The 17,539-nt window shown below is 36.2% G+C and overlaps 1 protein-coding gene and 1 long non-coding RNA gene across 3 annotated transcripts in view; one reads left to right on the plus strand and one right to left on the minus strand.

The window, feature by feature from the left end:
- Positions 1-17,539, minus strand: part of tfeb (transcription factor EB) — a 162,631-nt gene that overhangs the window by 89,156 nt on the left and 55,936 nt on the right. For both annotated transcript variants that reach the window (XM_061922611.1, XM_061922612.1), the window contains exon 2: positions 7,759-7,832. The gene's annotated coding sequence lies outside the window, so the exon portion shown is untranslated. The remainder of the gene's footprint in view (positions 1-7,758; positions 7,833-17,539) is intronic.
- On the plus strand, positions 3,109-3,594 carry LOC133535628 (uncharacterized). The gene is made up of 2 exons (XR_009802263.1): positions 3,109-3,226; positions 3,343-3,594. It is a non-coding gene; the product is annotated as an uncharacterized LOC133535628 (long non-coding RNA).

Raw genomic sequence — 17,539 nt, forward strand, 5'->3', positions numbered from 1 at the left:
TCTGCTCTAAATTTGACCCAACCTATATTTTGAAAGACATTTATTTATTTTAATCTCTCACAGATCAGTTTATATGACAACTTTTTCGCAAGGGTACATCCATGTTAGTCAGTAGAAAGTTTAGAACTCATGTTTAGCAAAACAGGAGATGTTACAAGTCAACAACATAAATTCTACATGTGAGCACTCGTCATGTCCTTATATTGTTTGAAGCAAGAAAGACTTAGGTGTGTTATATATAAGGTTCTCATATTTTCTGAACCAGAAAATGTGTGTTACAATGTTAATGTCAAAGCTTTAAAATGAGTGTCTCAATTCAGGTCCTCATATTTTCTGAACCAGATTTTTGTGTGTGTTACATTCTTAATGAATTGTCTAAGAGCTGAAACTCTGTAATAATCTTTACCCTTTATCTGGCATTGTATGCTCAGATTTTTATCAACAAAAAGTGGTGAGAATGTTATAATTAATTAGTTATGACATTATATTTTTGTGTTTTGTTGCAGAAACCAACTGTTGAGGTTCTATCTCAACATTCTCTAGATTCAGATGACAGCCATAAACCGACTTCATCCCTCCAACAGGTTATTACATGTCTATTTTTACTATATCTGCTCTAAATTTGACCCAACCTATATTTTGAAAGACATTTATTAATTTTAATCTCTCACAGATCAGTTTATATGACAACATTTTCGTAAGGGTACATCCATGTTAGTCAGTAGGGAGTTTGGAACTCATGTTTAGCAAAACAGGAGATGTTACAAGTCAACAACATAAATTCTACATGTGAGCACTCGTCATGTCCTCATATTGTTTGAACCAAGAAAGTGTGTTTCATATAAGGTCCTCATATTTTCTGAACCAGATTAGTGTGTGTTAAAATGTTAATGTCAAAGCTTTAAAATGAGTGTTTCAATTCAGAAAATGCAGTGCCTCTTGTTTACAGCCGGTTTTTGCAGCGCTGTTTTCATTGATCAAAGTATTTTTTCGGTGGTCGTGTTTTTGGTACATAACTTGTAAATAGTGCGCAAATAATAGGCTATATTTATATAAATACATTCAAACCCCGTTTCCATATGAGTTGGGAAATTGTGTTAGATGTACATATAAACAGGATACAATGATTTGCAAATAATTTTCAACCCCAATTCTGTTGAATATGCTACAAAGACAACATATTTGATGTTAAAACTGCTAAACATTTTTTTTGCAAAGAATTTAGGGATTTTACCATCTACGGTCCGTAAAATTAACAAAAGGTTCAGAGAATCTGGAGAAATCACTGCACGTAAGCGATGTACTGCATTAAAAACCGACATCAGTGTGTAAAAGATATCACCACATGGGCTCAGAAATACTTCAGAAAACCACTGTCAGTTACTACAGTTGGTCGCTACATCTGTAAATGCAAGTTAAAACTCTACTATGCAAAGCAAATGCCATTTATCAACAAGACAGAGGAACGCCGCGGGCTTCGCTGGGCCCGAGCTCATCTAGGATGGACTGATGCAAAGTGGAAAAGTGTTCTGTGGTCTGACGAGTCCACATTTCAAATTATATATGGAAATTGTGGACGTGGTGTTCTCCGGAACAAAGAGGAAAATAACCATCCGGCGCAAAGTTCAAAAGCCAGCATGTGTGATGGTATGGGGGTGTATTAGTGCCCAAAGCATGGGTAACTTACACATCTGAGAAGGCACCATTAATGCTGAATGGTCCATACAGGTTTTGGAGCAACATATGTTGTCATCCAAGCAACATTATCATGGACGCCCCTGCTTATTTCAGCAAAACAATGCCAAGCCACGTGTTACAACAGCGTGTCTTCGTAGTAAAAGAGTGCGGGTACTTTCCTGGCCCGCCTGCAGTCCAGACATGTCTCCCATCGAAAATGTGTAGCGCATTATGAAGCGTAAAACACGACAACTTAAGCTTTACATCAAGCAAGAATGGTAAAGAATTCCACTTTCAAAGCTTCAACAATTAGTTTCCTCAGTTCCCAAACGTTTATTGAGTGTTGTTAAAAGAAAATGTGATGTAACACAGTGGTGAACATGCCCTTTCCCAACTACTTTGGCACGTGTTGCAGCCATGAAATTCAAAGTTAATTATTATTTGCAAAAAAAAAAAAGTTTGAGTTTGAACATCAAATATGTTGTCTTTGTAATGCTTCCAATTGAATATGGGTTGAAAAGGATTTGCAAATCATTGTATTCAGTTTATATTTACATCTAACACAATTTCCCAACTTTTATGGAAACGGGGTTTGTATATATATTAGTGCTGGGCAATGATTAAAATTTTTAATCGAAGTTAATCGCACTATTTCTCTTATTAATCGCGATTAACTGCATTGTATACGCAAAGCCCAATAATGAATTCAAAAGTAGTGTGTAGTGCACCTTTATTGGAATATTCTCCCACATGAACAAAAGCGCCAAAACATTTGTTGTGCAAACACAATTTAAATCAGTCCTTGTTAAACAGTAGCAGTTAAATAGCAAATTTTATGAAAATCAACTCCAAAAATGTAAATACAAACATTTAAGCTTATTGCCACTGCCAGGGTATTTAAGTTATCTTGTTTGTTATGGAAAATAAATATAATCTACATACAAATCTCTGAGCCACAATAATAACATCTGAACAGGCAATTTCTGAGGTAACAGCAGAAACATTTTTTTTTTTATCAGGGATCTTATGTTTAAAAAACTTATATTATAGGTAGTGCGCTGTTTTAGGGAATTTTTGATCAAATTATCCGTAGTAGCAATATTAATAATGTTGTGTTTATTCTGCGTAGTGGACTTAAAATAATTATGACCATATCTGTTTGCTTGGTGCTTTTATAAACTGAACGCATATACATGGTACTATAGTTTAATGTTATTAGCCAGGGGAAAAAAGAACTACCCTACCCAGCATGCAACAGGAGTGACGAGCATGCGCGGTAGCCCGGGATAGGTTGTGTCGCCATGACGGCATCTTGTATGTTGTGATATGCACGCTCTGAAAGCAAATGTTAAGAACTCAGCCAACACTCCTGGTCTGCATTATTGATAAATAGACGGACAACACATATACTCCACTGCTTCACAAAGCACAATATGTTAAATGTTTACTTTTACAGTTTTCTAATTCTTCCTTTCAGATTGAAAGCAGGACAAATCGCTGGAAGTGGGTATGTCTCAAGCTTCTTCCACTTGGTCCAATCCAAAGCGGGGTAAATAAATAATCCACATCATTTACTAGAATATTATATTACGTTTTGCACCTTTTCACTGTGTTATAGTCATTATTCCTTCAGTAAGAAATTGTATTTTGTCTCCTTTATGACAGCTGCAAAGGGGAAGAAGTGGAAGCAGTTGAATGACACATGTTGCATTTTGTAACTGGCAACAAAGTACCAGGTAAAAAAGATTGTGAAGCCTGCCTCCATAAAGAACTAGTAGCTCTACAGGACAGAGATTGGCTTGCCATCAAGTACTACATCCATAACAGAATTATATTAAAAAAAGGGGAAAAAAATGTTTTCCCACATCTTCTGTGGTAGTTTGAGTATGTTACCAGCAATTAAAAAAGCAAAATAAACAGCAAGCGTTTTGTATTTATTCCAGATAATTCTTAGCGACAAAATCCACAAAAACAATTCAGTTACACTTAATCGACAATTACATTTTTACCCATGTTTCTTTTAAACTCTTCTTGGTTTTAGATTACAGTAGCATGGGATTGGGATTTTTTAAAATGACAACACATCAACTAAACCAACTCAGGTGGTTTTGTTAAGTCTCTGATGTCATTAGCCTCATATGTCACATGAACCTGAAATCTTTAACACTCTGTGATGTCATGGTCATCATATGTCACATAAACTTGAAATCTTAAACACTCTGTGACGTCATGGTCATCATATGTCACATAAACTTGAAATCTTAAACACTCTGTGACGTCATGGTCATCATATGTCACATAAACTTGAAATCTTAAACACTCTGTGACGTCATGGTCATCATATGTCACATAAACTTGAAATCTTAAACACTCTGTGACGTCATGGTCATCATATGTCACATAAACTTGAAATCTTAAACACTCTGTGACGACATGGTTGTCATATGTCACATGAACCTGAAATCTTAAACACTCTGTGACGTCATGGTCGTCATATGTCACATAAACTTGAAATCTTAAACACTCTGGTCTTCATATGGCACCTAAACCTGACAAGTCCTCATATGTACCATAAAAATCAGGTTCAGAAAAAAACAAAAGAGTTGCAAAAATCTCAATAGACCACTGTGTTTCTAAAATTCTGGTTCACTAACCGTCTGATTCCCAGGCCTGCAGGACCATTGGAAAGGCATGTCCCCATATGTCACGTTTTTGTCATAAGTCCTCATATGTCACCCAAACACGTATGTGTGTGTGTGTGTGTGTGTGTGTGTGTGTATTTTTAGAAAGTGCGAAGCTCAAGAAGGGCTTTAAGCAAGCAAGCAAACACACATTAAAAGTTGTGATTGTGATTTAAGGCTATATGAATTAATTTGATTGATTGATTGAAAAGGCGCCTTCTCAATGGATAACCCTTCAAAGTTATTGTTTAGAAAAGTCGGGGCTTACAAATCCAACCTAGCACAGCCTCAGTGCACACACACACAAACAAAATTTTACTAAAGACTAAAATAACATCATCGGTCTCTGTTCTGCTTTCCAGGAACATGTTCCTTTTAAGCAAATATGTTTGGATTCCGCGCATATGCACGGGTGTGTTTGTGTGCGGCTGGTGTGCGTGAAAAAAAAGTGTGTGATATGGCGGGAGCACCACTCGCACTATGTTTGGTCAGACTATGTGACTCGGCAGGCGCTGCAAATATGATCGCACAAACACAAACAGACACGGGCCCTGGCGACAAAAACACACAGGCGGGCAGCTCGTGTTCATAAAGTAAACTGTGGTCCAGTATTCTGGTCTTTAGCTATAAAATAATCTGGATTATTAACCTTTATCCGGACTAAATGTATCACATTAATCAAAGATTGTTGATATAAACACCACAAAGGGCAGGGGTGTTCAACTCAATTGTTTCTGGGGGCCACATTTCCACACTTCTAGCAGGGTTTCCCGTTTAAAAGGAACTGATTGTGGCGCACCCACACGGCAAAATAAAAGCAGAAGCACCTTAAAAATAAATTGGTGTTCTTTTTACGTGAAAAGAAATGAAAGTGATTGAATGCATTTTCGCTTCAGAAGAAAATACACAAAATCCCACCCTATTTTTAACTCTTATTGACAATTTTATGCTAAAAAACAGACAAAATCCTACACGTATTCCCTCCTGTGCACAGACTTCAGTCTCTGTGCTTCACTCCCAGACACACAACATTTCTTCATTTTCAAACGATCCCCTTTCAGGCACAGACAAGTGTGATTGTGATCATGGGAACAATAAACATCAAAACCACAAAAACATAAAACTTCAACAGCAGCAGGTCGTAACAGTATTAATGGATATATATATATATATATATATATATATATATATATATATATATATAATGACAAAAACATATATATATATATACACATATATAGATATATACATATAGGTATTAATGATATATTTGGATATATATACACATACACACATATATAAATATACATATATACATATATATGTATATATGTAGAAGTATTAATGATATATTTGTATATATATATGTATGTATATATATATATATATATATATATATATATATGTATATGGATGGATGTATATATATATATATATATATGTATGTATGTATGTATGTATATGTGTATATATATATATATATATGTATGTATGTCTTGATTGGATTATCCAGATAATAGTGCTCGATACCGTGGTAGAGCGCAATATGTAGGTGTGGGAAAAATCACAAGACTACTTCATCGCTACAGAACTGTTTCATGAGGGGTTCCCTCAATCATCAGGAGATTTTAATGGCAGCATTCACATACAATGGTTTATATAGGGCACAGAGTGGGTGGGTACAGGCAGGCGTAGGGGCGTGGTGATTGGCTCATGTGTTACCTAGGAGGTGTTTTTGTCTGTGGCGGCATGTTGAAATGATTTCACTGCGCTTGTTGAGGGATGATAGATCTGGATGATATATAATAAACAGTTTCTCTTTCAAGCATAGGTTGCATCTTTTATTACCACTGTTGTAAGGTGTGCTGGATGCAAGAATTTGCCATGTTATTGAATATTCAACATTATTGTCTTTGAGGTTCCAAATGTGTTTGCTGAGTTCTGTAGAATTCCGCAAAGTCTGGTTTCTAAAGGAGGCGTTGTGATTATTCCATCTTGTTTTGAACGCTCCTTCGGTTAATCCTACGTACGTGTCGGATGTGTTAATGTCCTTGCGTGTTACCTTTGCCTGGTAAACGACTGATGTCTGTAAGCACCCTCCATATTCAATAACATGGCAAATTCTTGCATCCAGCACACCTTACAACAGTGGTAATAAAAGATGCAACCTATGCTTGAAAGAGAAACTGTTTATTATTTATCATCCGGACCTATCATCCCTCAACAAGCGCAGTGAAATCATTTCAACATGCCGCCACAGACGGAAACACCTCCTAGGTAACACATGAGCCAATCACCGCGCCCCTACGCCTGCCTGTACCCACCCACTCTGTGCCCTATATAAACCATTGTATGTGAATGCTTCCATTAAAATCTCCTGATGATTGAGGGAACCCCTCATGAAACAGTTCTGTAGAGATGAAGTAGTCTTGTGATTTTTCCCACACCTACATATATGTATGTATGTATATGTGTATATATATATATATATATATATATATATATATATATATATATATATATATATATATACATGCATACATATATATACATACATACATACATATATATACACATATATATACATACCTATACATACATACATATAGATATATATTTATATACATATGTATATACATACATATATATATACATATACATGCATACATATATATACATACATATACATATACATAAATACTTATATATACATATATACGTTCATATATACATACATATATACACATACATATATATATACATACATATATATACATATACATGCATACATATATACATACATATACATATACGTAAATACTTATATATACATATATACGTTCATATATACATACATATATACACATACATATGTTATATTCTTTTTAAAGAAAATCATATCATCATAGGTAATCATGCCAGAGAAATGATGACGTCAAGATAACCACGCCCCCGCAGGTATCTTGGCAAACTAGGGCACATCCTGACTAGTACAATTCAAGAAGTTGAACAAATGATACCTGACTGCATCCAAAGTAAACTAACTACAACAACACCTTACTTGCATAAATCATATTACGACGAAAAAAATGGCAACTGCCAAAAAGGAGAGGACTTAAAGCGGTGCCTTGAGGAATGCCTCAGTTATGGTAATGACACGTTTGGGCCCCGGTGTTCAATGCAAGGTTCTGCCAAAACTCTGTTTCTATGAATTTGCGGCAAAAATGTTTGTCTACCAAGTATTCAACTGGTGTCATTTCAGGGCCAGATTTGGCCCTTCGCCCCGGGCCAACAGTTGAATAGCCCTGAAATAAGGGCTTGGACTGGCTCTATAGGTCCAATCTACAAATAATGATTTGAACTCCATTATGATAACGTATTGAAATAAATGAAAAATTACCTTGTTCAAGAGAAAAAATGTAGTTTTCCAAGAGGAATTTGCTGTGTCTCTGCTGCTGACTACATGTCTGGACGCTGCAGCATGACCACGGTGGAGATGAAGGACAAACAAAAAGACAGAAAAAACAAAAATCTTGGTTAGAAATTGCAAATAGTCCGGTCTAATCAGGGGTTTCAATGTGTGGTACAAGTTGGATGGAGCCAGAACACTGCAGGTTTTGGTAATGAATAAAACAAAAAGGCATTGTAGTGTGGAGGGTGGCGTGGCCTGCGGGCCTGCATATAATCCGGTGCGCCTTTTGTATGAAAATAGACCTTACTACACTGCAAAAAAGTCAGTGTTCAAAAAGAAGAAAAAAAAAATAGGGGTATTTTATTAGAACTAAGCAAAATGATCTGCCAATAGAACAAGAAAATTCGGCTTGTCAAGACTTTCCAAACAAGTAAAATTAGTAAACCTTAATGAACCTAAACACCTTAAAATAAGCATATTCTCATTAATAATAATTGCACTTTTCATGGTAGAAAAAAAATGAAACCCTTTTGCTTAATATGTTGAAAAACATTCTTAAATTAAGTAAACGCTTGTGTCATTATCTTGACATAATGATATGAGCTCGGCATCATGATTTTTTTTGTCACGCTTGAAGTAAGAAATTATTACTTTGACAAAGTAGTTTTATACTTGGGAATGTTAATGACACAGCTTTGCAAAAGTTGATATTCTAGTTTCAAGCATGTTTTACTTAATATAGGTCATAAAATCTCAGCAACAAGCTGTAATATCTTACTGAGATCATTTAGACCCAAACACTTAAACTAAGTAAAACACTAACATAAAATCTGTTTAGTGAGAAGAATGATCTTATCAGACAGAAAATAAGCAAATATCACCCTTATTTGAGATATTTAATCTTACTTAGATTTCAGTATTTGCTCATCGGCAGTGCGCCTTTTAATCCGATACGCCCCTTGATAACGTTGCTTTAATGGCAACATATGTTGCTCCAAAACCTGTATTTACCTTTCAGTATTAATTGTGCCTTCACAGAAGTGTAAGTTACCTATGTCTTGGGCACTAATACAGCCCCATACCAACAAAACCCCATACTGGGTGTTGTTGATAAATGGCTTTCACTGTGCTTAGTACAGTTTTAACTTGCACTTACAGATGTAGCGACCAACTGTAGTTACTGACAGTGGTTTTCTGAAGTGTTCCTGAGCCCACGTGGTGATATTCTTTACACACTGGTGTCAGTTTTTGATACAGTACCGCCTGGGAGATCCAAGGCTTCGGGCATTTAATGTTACGTGCAGTTTTTTCTTCAGATTCTCTGAACCTTTTGATGATATCACAGGCCTTAGATGGTGAAATCCCTAAATTCCTCGCAATAGCTGGTTGAGAAATGTTGTTTTTAAACAATTTGCTCAGGCATTTGTTGACAAAGTAGTGGCTATCACCACATCCTTGTTTGTGAATGACTGAGCATATCACGGAAGCTGCTTTTATACCCAATCACGGCACTCGCCTGTTCACCAGGGGGATGATCCAAATAAGTGTTTGACGAGCATTCCTCAACTTTCTCAGTTTTTTTTTGCCACGGGTGCCAGCTTTTTGCAAACATGCTGCAGGCAAGAAATTACAAATGAGCTAATATTTGAAAAAAACAACAAAGTTTTCCAGTTCGAACCTTAAATATCTTGTCTTTGCAGTCTATTCAATCGAATATAGGTTGAAAACAATTTGCAAATCATTGTATTCTGTTTTATTTAGTATTTACACAACGTGCTACCTTCACTGGTTTTGGAGTTTGTATATAAACATTTCTTTTTAGCCTTTTTTTAAAGAAAATATATGTTTCATATGTAAATGATATGATGACATCATATCCAAGCCACACCCCCACAAGTATATTGGCAATCTAGGGGAAACCCTGCACATTAATAAACCAAAAGAAGTAACAGTTGGACATTTTGATGTGGGTTAATATTTTTACGGCTTGAACATGAACAATAACATGATGTTAAAGGTGATTAATAAACATGTTAAGTAAATATATATGCCCTTTTTTCTTGATTCTCAAACATAATTAATATATAATTCATCTAAATTACTGCAAAGCAACTTTGTGATTTGTCTCATAAAATTGTTATTGTTTTCTATTTGCAACTTCTGCCCTGCAGCGTACCCCCCCAACACATTAAAAAATGTTTAAAAAAAGGATGGAGGGAATACAGTGAAAAGATTTACAAGAGCAAGGGGAATGACTGACATGTTCTCATAAGGGAACACAACAGGCTGAAAGCAAGAAACCGAATAAAGACACTGGTGAGACATGAATATTCTCACCAAATAAAACTGAATGATGTGAATTAGAGATGTCCGATAATGGCTTATTTGCCGATATCCAATATTGTTAATGACAGATTCCGATATCAACCGATACTGTGATATACAGTCGTGGAATAAACACATTATTATGCCTAATTTTGTTGTGACGCCCGTGGTTGGGGGCGTGGTTGGGGCGGGGGGGCGTGGTTAAGAGGGGAGTATAATTCACCAACTCGAGTATTTCATTTATATATGTATAAATATATATATATACATATATATGTATGAAATACTTGACTTTCGGTGAATTCTAGCTATATATTTATTTTGTTATATATATAAATAAAATGAATAGTAGAATTTCAGACGGCACCTATCAAATACACAGTAATAAAAACACAGTTGTTCTACTAACTGTACTGTGCTTGCTGGTTACTAAAATAAAACCAACAACACTTACCTTTCATTATTTGAGTAACCTTTGTTCTGCCATTTGCATACTGGCGAGTCACTTGCCGTCAGGTGCGCAACACCACATAAATCGTTGGCCAATCAAAAAGCAACCCCATAACGCCATAGCCAACATTCACCAGGAGATGGCGACAGACAACATAGAATCACTCTATTACAGACGGTGTCGCCATGGCTGTAACTTCCTCGTTCTTCTGCTTCGTCTCCTTGTGTGTGCAGTTTTTTTATTAAAATCCATAGACTTTGTAACGTGATTGGGCAGGCAAGCTGGAAACAGGTTGTCCCCACTCAGGTCCGCATGGAGCTCGAGGGGGCGTGGCCTCCAGCTTAGCTGAATTTCGGGAGATTTTCGGGAGAAAATTTCTTCCGGGGAGGTTTTCGGGAGAGGCGCTGAATTTCGGGAGTCTCCCGGAAAATCCACGAGGGTTGGCAGGTATGGCCTGACCACAATGTGGGCTTTCGGCTTGGGGTGTTTTTTGTTGTATTTTTGTTTTAAACAAACGGAGTCTTTAAACGACAACTGTGTGGTACTACTTTTTTTCCATGTTTGCTTTTCATCCATCTTCCGCTTGTATTCATCGTGTATCTCCTTATGATTCTTAAAGAGGTGACAGACCTAATTGCTCGTATTAAAGGAAGACGTCTTGGTTCCTCCTAGCATAACCAACTTTTTCAGTCATTGCAAATTGCCAGTTTTTTTTTATCTGTCAGACACACTTTAAAATAATCCTAAACCGTAGACTTTGTCGTTAGTCAGTAACCAAACAAGCTGGCTTGTTAGCCACGGCTACAGCACCGGCAACAACACACTCTTGTTGTTGTTATGCTGCGCTCGCGGCGGTTTGATGAGGTCATCAAGCATCGCCAGTAAACCTCTCATGCTGCAGATATTATCGGACATTTCTAATGTGAACGGAACATGCTCAATGCTCAACGGAACATGCTCAATCTTGCAATACTGACCGAGGCCTACATTTGAACATATAGTTTTCAAAGAGATGAAAGGTGCATTTTTATTTAAAACTGTCATCATAAACATTTCTGCTGAGTAAGCAACTTTTTTAGCATTCTGCGTAACCCACAATGCAACATAGCGGTCTATGTATTCACCCCGTGTGAATAATGATGTAACCTGGAGGCCTGTAAAGGCACAGGGAAAAAAAAACCAACATTATAATCAAAACAATGTGTCGCTTCCCTTTTCAGCCATCAGTTAAAACAACTCCTACTTTTGTCAGAAGTGAAGCAACTTCCTATACAGACAACACAGGAAAAAGACCCAACGTTTGCGTGCCAGTCCTCTACAGTGTGAACTCTGATCGAAAAAGTTAGAACAGGTAGGATGAGTAAACTCACAACACTGTTGCAAAGATCAGGAAATCTGTCGAAACGTACTCAGAAAGGACAACAGTGTCTAATGAATTTGGAACACAACAATTACCATTCCTCGCGTCTCACCAAACTGGTCGGACAAAGATCACGCACAGGAATTCTCGCTCGGATGGCGAGATATACAACCTGTTGTAGCACAAACCGAGAGCTACAGGCAAAAAAAACTTACACAATCCTGCAGCTACAGACAAAAAAACTAGAGCTGCAAACACAAAACCTAAAGCTACAACCACAAAACCTACAGCAAAAACACAAACTTATAGCCACACACACATAACTATAGCTACAAACACAAACCTATAGCAACAAACAACAAACACAAACCTATAGCTAAGAACACAAACCTATAGCTACAAACACAAAGCTATAGTGAGAACACAAAACTATAGCAACAAACACAAAACCTACAGCTACAAACACCAAACACTAAACCTACAGCTACAAACCTATATAGCTACAAACACAAACCCACAGCTACAAACACAAACTTATAGCTACAAACACAAATGTATAAACACAAACCTACAGCTAAACACTAAACCTACAGCTACAAACCTATATAGCTACAAACACAAACCCACAGCTACAAACACAAACTTATAGCCACAAACACAAATGTATAAACACAAACCTACAGCTACAAACACAAAGCTTATAGCTACAAACACAAACCTATAGCCAAAAATACAAACTTTAGAGCTACAAACACATAACCTATGGCAAAAAAACACAAACCTATAGCTACAAACACAAACTTATAGCCACAAACACATACCTGGCTACAAATACCAAACACAAACCTATAGCCACAAACACAAAACCCATAGCTATAAACACATAACATATACCAACAAGCACAAATGTATAGCTACAAACACTAAACCGATATCTACAAACACAAATAGATAGCAACAAACACAAAACAATAGCTACAAACACACAACCTATAGCTACCAAACACAAACCTATAGCTGCAAACACTAAAATTACAGCCACAAACACAAACCTATAACCATAAACACAAACCTATAGCTACAAACACAGACCTATAATTACAAACACAAATGTATGAACACAGACCTATGTTTACAAACACAAACATATACCTACAAACACAAAACTATAGCTACAAACACACAATCTACAGCTAAAAACACAAACTTATAGCTACAAAGGCAAACTTATAGCTATAAACACAATGCTATAGCTACAAACACAAAGCTATAGCGACAAACACAAAGCTATAGCTACAAACACAAAACCTATAGCTTCAAACACTAAACCGACAGATACAAACACACTTGTATTGCAAACACACACAAAATTATAGCTACAAACACAAAGCCTATATCTACAAACACAAATAGTGACAAACACAAAACCTATAGCTACAAACACACAACCTATGGCTAAAAACACCAAAGACAAAACTATAGCCACAAACACAAACCTAGAGCTACAAATACAAACCTATACCTACAAACACAAAACTATAGTTTATAATCTGCAGCTACAAACAAACGTAAAGCTGCAAACAGAAACTTATAGCCACAAACACAAACCTATAGCTACAAATACAAATGTATAAACACAAACTTATAGCTACAAATACAAACCTATACCTACAAACACAAAACTATAGTTTATAATCTGCAACTACAAACAAACGTAAAGCTGCAAACAGAAACTTATAGCTACAAACGCAAACCTAAAGCGACAAACACAAAACCCATAGCTATGAACACTAAACCTACAGCTACAAACACACAAAATATAGCTAAGAACACACATTTATAGCTACAAACACGAAACATATCTACAAACACAAAACCTAAATTAACATACACAAATGGATAGCGACAAACACAAAATTATAGCTACAAAGACACAACCAACAGCTACAAACACCAAACACAAACCTATAGCTACAAGCACTAAACTTACAGTCACAAACACAAACCTTTAGCTACGAACACAGACCTATAATTACAAACACAAATGTATGAACATAAACCTATACCTACAAAGACAAAAATATAGCTACAAACACCAACTTATAGCTACAAACACCAACGTATAGCTACAAACACAAACTTAGAGCTACAAACACAAACTTAAAGCTACAAACACAAACGTATAGCTACATAGCGACAAACACAAAACATATAGCTACAAACACACAACCTATAGCTACAAACGCCAAACACAAACTTATAGCCACAAACACAAACCTATACCTACAAACACAAAACTATAGCTACAAATACACAATCTACAGCTACAAACAAACGTAAAGCTGCAAACACAAACTTAGAGCTACAAACATAAACTTAGAGCTACAAACATAAACTTATAGCGACAAACACAAACTTATAGCGACAAACACAGAACCCATAGCTACAAACACTAAACCTACAGCTACAAACACACAAGATATAGCTACAAACACACATTTATAGCTACAAACACGACACCTATATCTACAAACACAAAAACTATATTAACGAACACAAATAGATAGCGACCAACACAAAACTATAGCTACAAACACACAACCTACAGCTACAAACACCAAACACAAACCTATAGCTACAAACACAAACCTATACCTACAAACACAAAACTATAGCTACAAACACAAAACTATAGCTACAAACACAATCTACAGCCACAAACACAAACCTAGAGCTACAAATACAAACCTATACCTACAAACACAAAACTATAGTTTATAATCTGCAGCTACAAACAAACGTAAAGCTGCAAACAGAAACTTATAGCCACAAACACAAACCTATAGCTACAAATACAAATGTATAAACACAAACTTATAGCTACAAATACAAACCTATACCTACAAACACAAAACTATAGTTTATAATCTGCAACTACAAACAAACGTAAAGCTGCAAACAGAAACTTATAGCTACAAACGCAAACCTAAAGCGACAAACACAAAACCCATAGCTATGAACACTAAACCTACAGCTACAAACACACAAAATATAGCTAAGAACACACATTTATAGCTACAAACACGAAACATATCTACAAACACAAAACCTAAATTAACATACACAAATGGATAGCGACAAACACAAAATTATAGCTACAAAGACACAACCAACAGCTACAAACACCAAACACAAACCTATAGCTACAAGCACTAAACTTACAGTCACAAACACAAACCTTTAGCTACGAACACAGACCTATAATTACAAACACAAATGTATGAACATAAACCTATACCTACAAAGACAAAAATATAGCTACAAACACCAACTTATAGCTACAAACACCAACGTATAGCTACAAACACAAACATAGAGCTACAAACACAAACTTAGAGCTACAAACACAAACTTAAAGCTACAAACACAAACGTATAGCTACATAGCGACAAACACAAAACATATAGCTACAAACACACAACCTATAGCTACAAACGCCAAACACAAACTTATAGCCACAAACACAAACCTATACCTACAAACACAAAACTATAGCTACAAATACACAATCTACAGCTACAAACAAACGTAAAGCTGCAAACACAAACTTAGAGCTACAAACATAAACTTAGAGCTACAAACATAAACTTATAGCGACAAACACAAACTTATAGCGACAAACACAGAACCCAGAGCTACAAACACTAAACCTACAGCTACAAACACACAAGATATAGCTACAAACACACATTTATAGCTACAAACACGACACCTATATCTACAAACACAAAAACTATATTAACGAACACAAATAGATAGCGACCAACACAAAACTATAGCTACAAACACACAACCTACAGCTACAAACACCAAACACAAACCTATAGCTACAAACACAAAACTATAGCTACAAACACAAAACTATAGCTACAAACACAATCTACAGCTACAAACACAAACTTAGAGCTACAAACACAAACCTATAGCTACAAACACAAACCTATAGCTAAAAACACAAACTTATATCTTCAAACACAAACTTATACATTCAAACACAAACTTATATCTTCAAACACAAACTTATATCTTCAAACACAAACTTATATCTTCAAACACAAACTTATATCTACAAATACAAACTTATAGCTGCAAACACAAAATAAACGTATGTATTCCAACTGTCTCTATGCTGTGATTTACAGGCCTACAAGAGTTACGAGTTCTTCTGCAACTCTTATGATATCTTTACAGATTCGCTAAATAATATGGTAATAATGTAATAATGTAAATAATGCACCACACATTTTCAATGGGAGACAGGTCTGGACTACAGGCAGGCCAGTCTACTATACTACGAAGCCACGTTGTTGTAACACTTGGCTTGGCATTGTCTTGCTGAAATAAGCAGGGGCGTCCATGATAACGTTGCTTGGATGGCAACATATGTTGTTCCAAAACCTGTATGTACTATTCAATATTAATGGTGCCTTCACAGATGTGTAAGTTACCCATGCCTTGGCCACTAATGTACCCCCATACCATCCCAGATGCTGGCTTGTGAACTTTGGGCCTATAACAATCCGGATGGTTATTTTCCTCTTTGGCCCGGAGGAAATGACGTCCAGTTTCCCAAACCAATTTGACATGTGGACTTGTTAGACCCCAGAACACTTTTCCTCTATGCATCAGTTCATCTTAGATGAGCTCATGCCCAGCGAAGTCGGCGGCGTTTCTGGGTGTTGTTGATAAATGGCTTTCGCTTTGCGTAGTAGAGTTTGAACTTGCACTTACAGATGTAGCGACCAACTGTAGTTACTGACAGTGGTTTGCTGAAGTGTTCCTGAGCCCATGTGGTGAAATCCTTTTCACAATGATGTCGCTTTTTGATGCAGTACTGCTTGGGGGATCATAGGTCCGTAATATCATCGCTTACGTGCAGTGATTTCTTCATAGTCTCTGAACCTTTTGAAGATATTACGGACCGTATATGGTGAAATCCCTAAATTCCTTGCAATAGCTGGTTGAGAAATGTTGTTATTAAACAATTTGCTCAGGCATTTGTTGACAAAGTGGTGACCCTTGCCCCATCCTTGTTTGTGAGTGACTGAGCATTTCATGGAAGCTGATTTTATACCCAATCGTGGCACCCAAATGTTCCCAATTAGCCTGTTCACCTGTGGGATGTTCAAAATAAGTGTTTGATGAGCAGTCCTCAACTTTCTCAGTCTTTTTTGCCACTTATGCCAGTTTTTTTAAACATGTTGCAGGCATCAAATGCCAAATGAGCTAATATTTGCCAAAAATAAAGGTTTCCAGTTCGAACTTTAAGTATCTTGTCTTTGCAGTCTATTCAATTGAATATAAGTTGAAACAGATTTGCAAATCATTATATTCTGTTTTTATTTAGCATTTACACAACGTGCCAACTTCACTGGTTTTGCGAGAAAAAGTACTTTTTCAGTCTCATCAGACTATAAATGCACTTATTGTTATAGTTAATTAATTTAACAATTTCTTTGCAAATGTGGGTTCAGCGAAGGATATGGGAAAACCCAATAGCAATCATCTAGATTACTCTAGGGGAAATGTTCCTACTCTTTTACAGTTTGAAGATACTAATGAAACAGAGGTGG

The sequence above is a fragment of the Nerophis ophidion genome, linkage group LG16, assembly GCF_033978795.1.
Source record: "Nerophis ophidion isolate RoL-2023_Sa linkage group LG16, RoL_Noph_v1.0, whole genome shotgun sequence".
Classification (NCBI taxonomy): domain Eukaryota; kingdom Metazoa; phylum Chordata; class Actinopteri; order Syngnathiformes; family Syngnathidae; genus Nerophis; species Nerophis ophidion.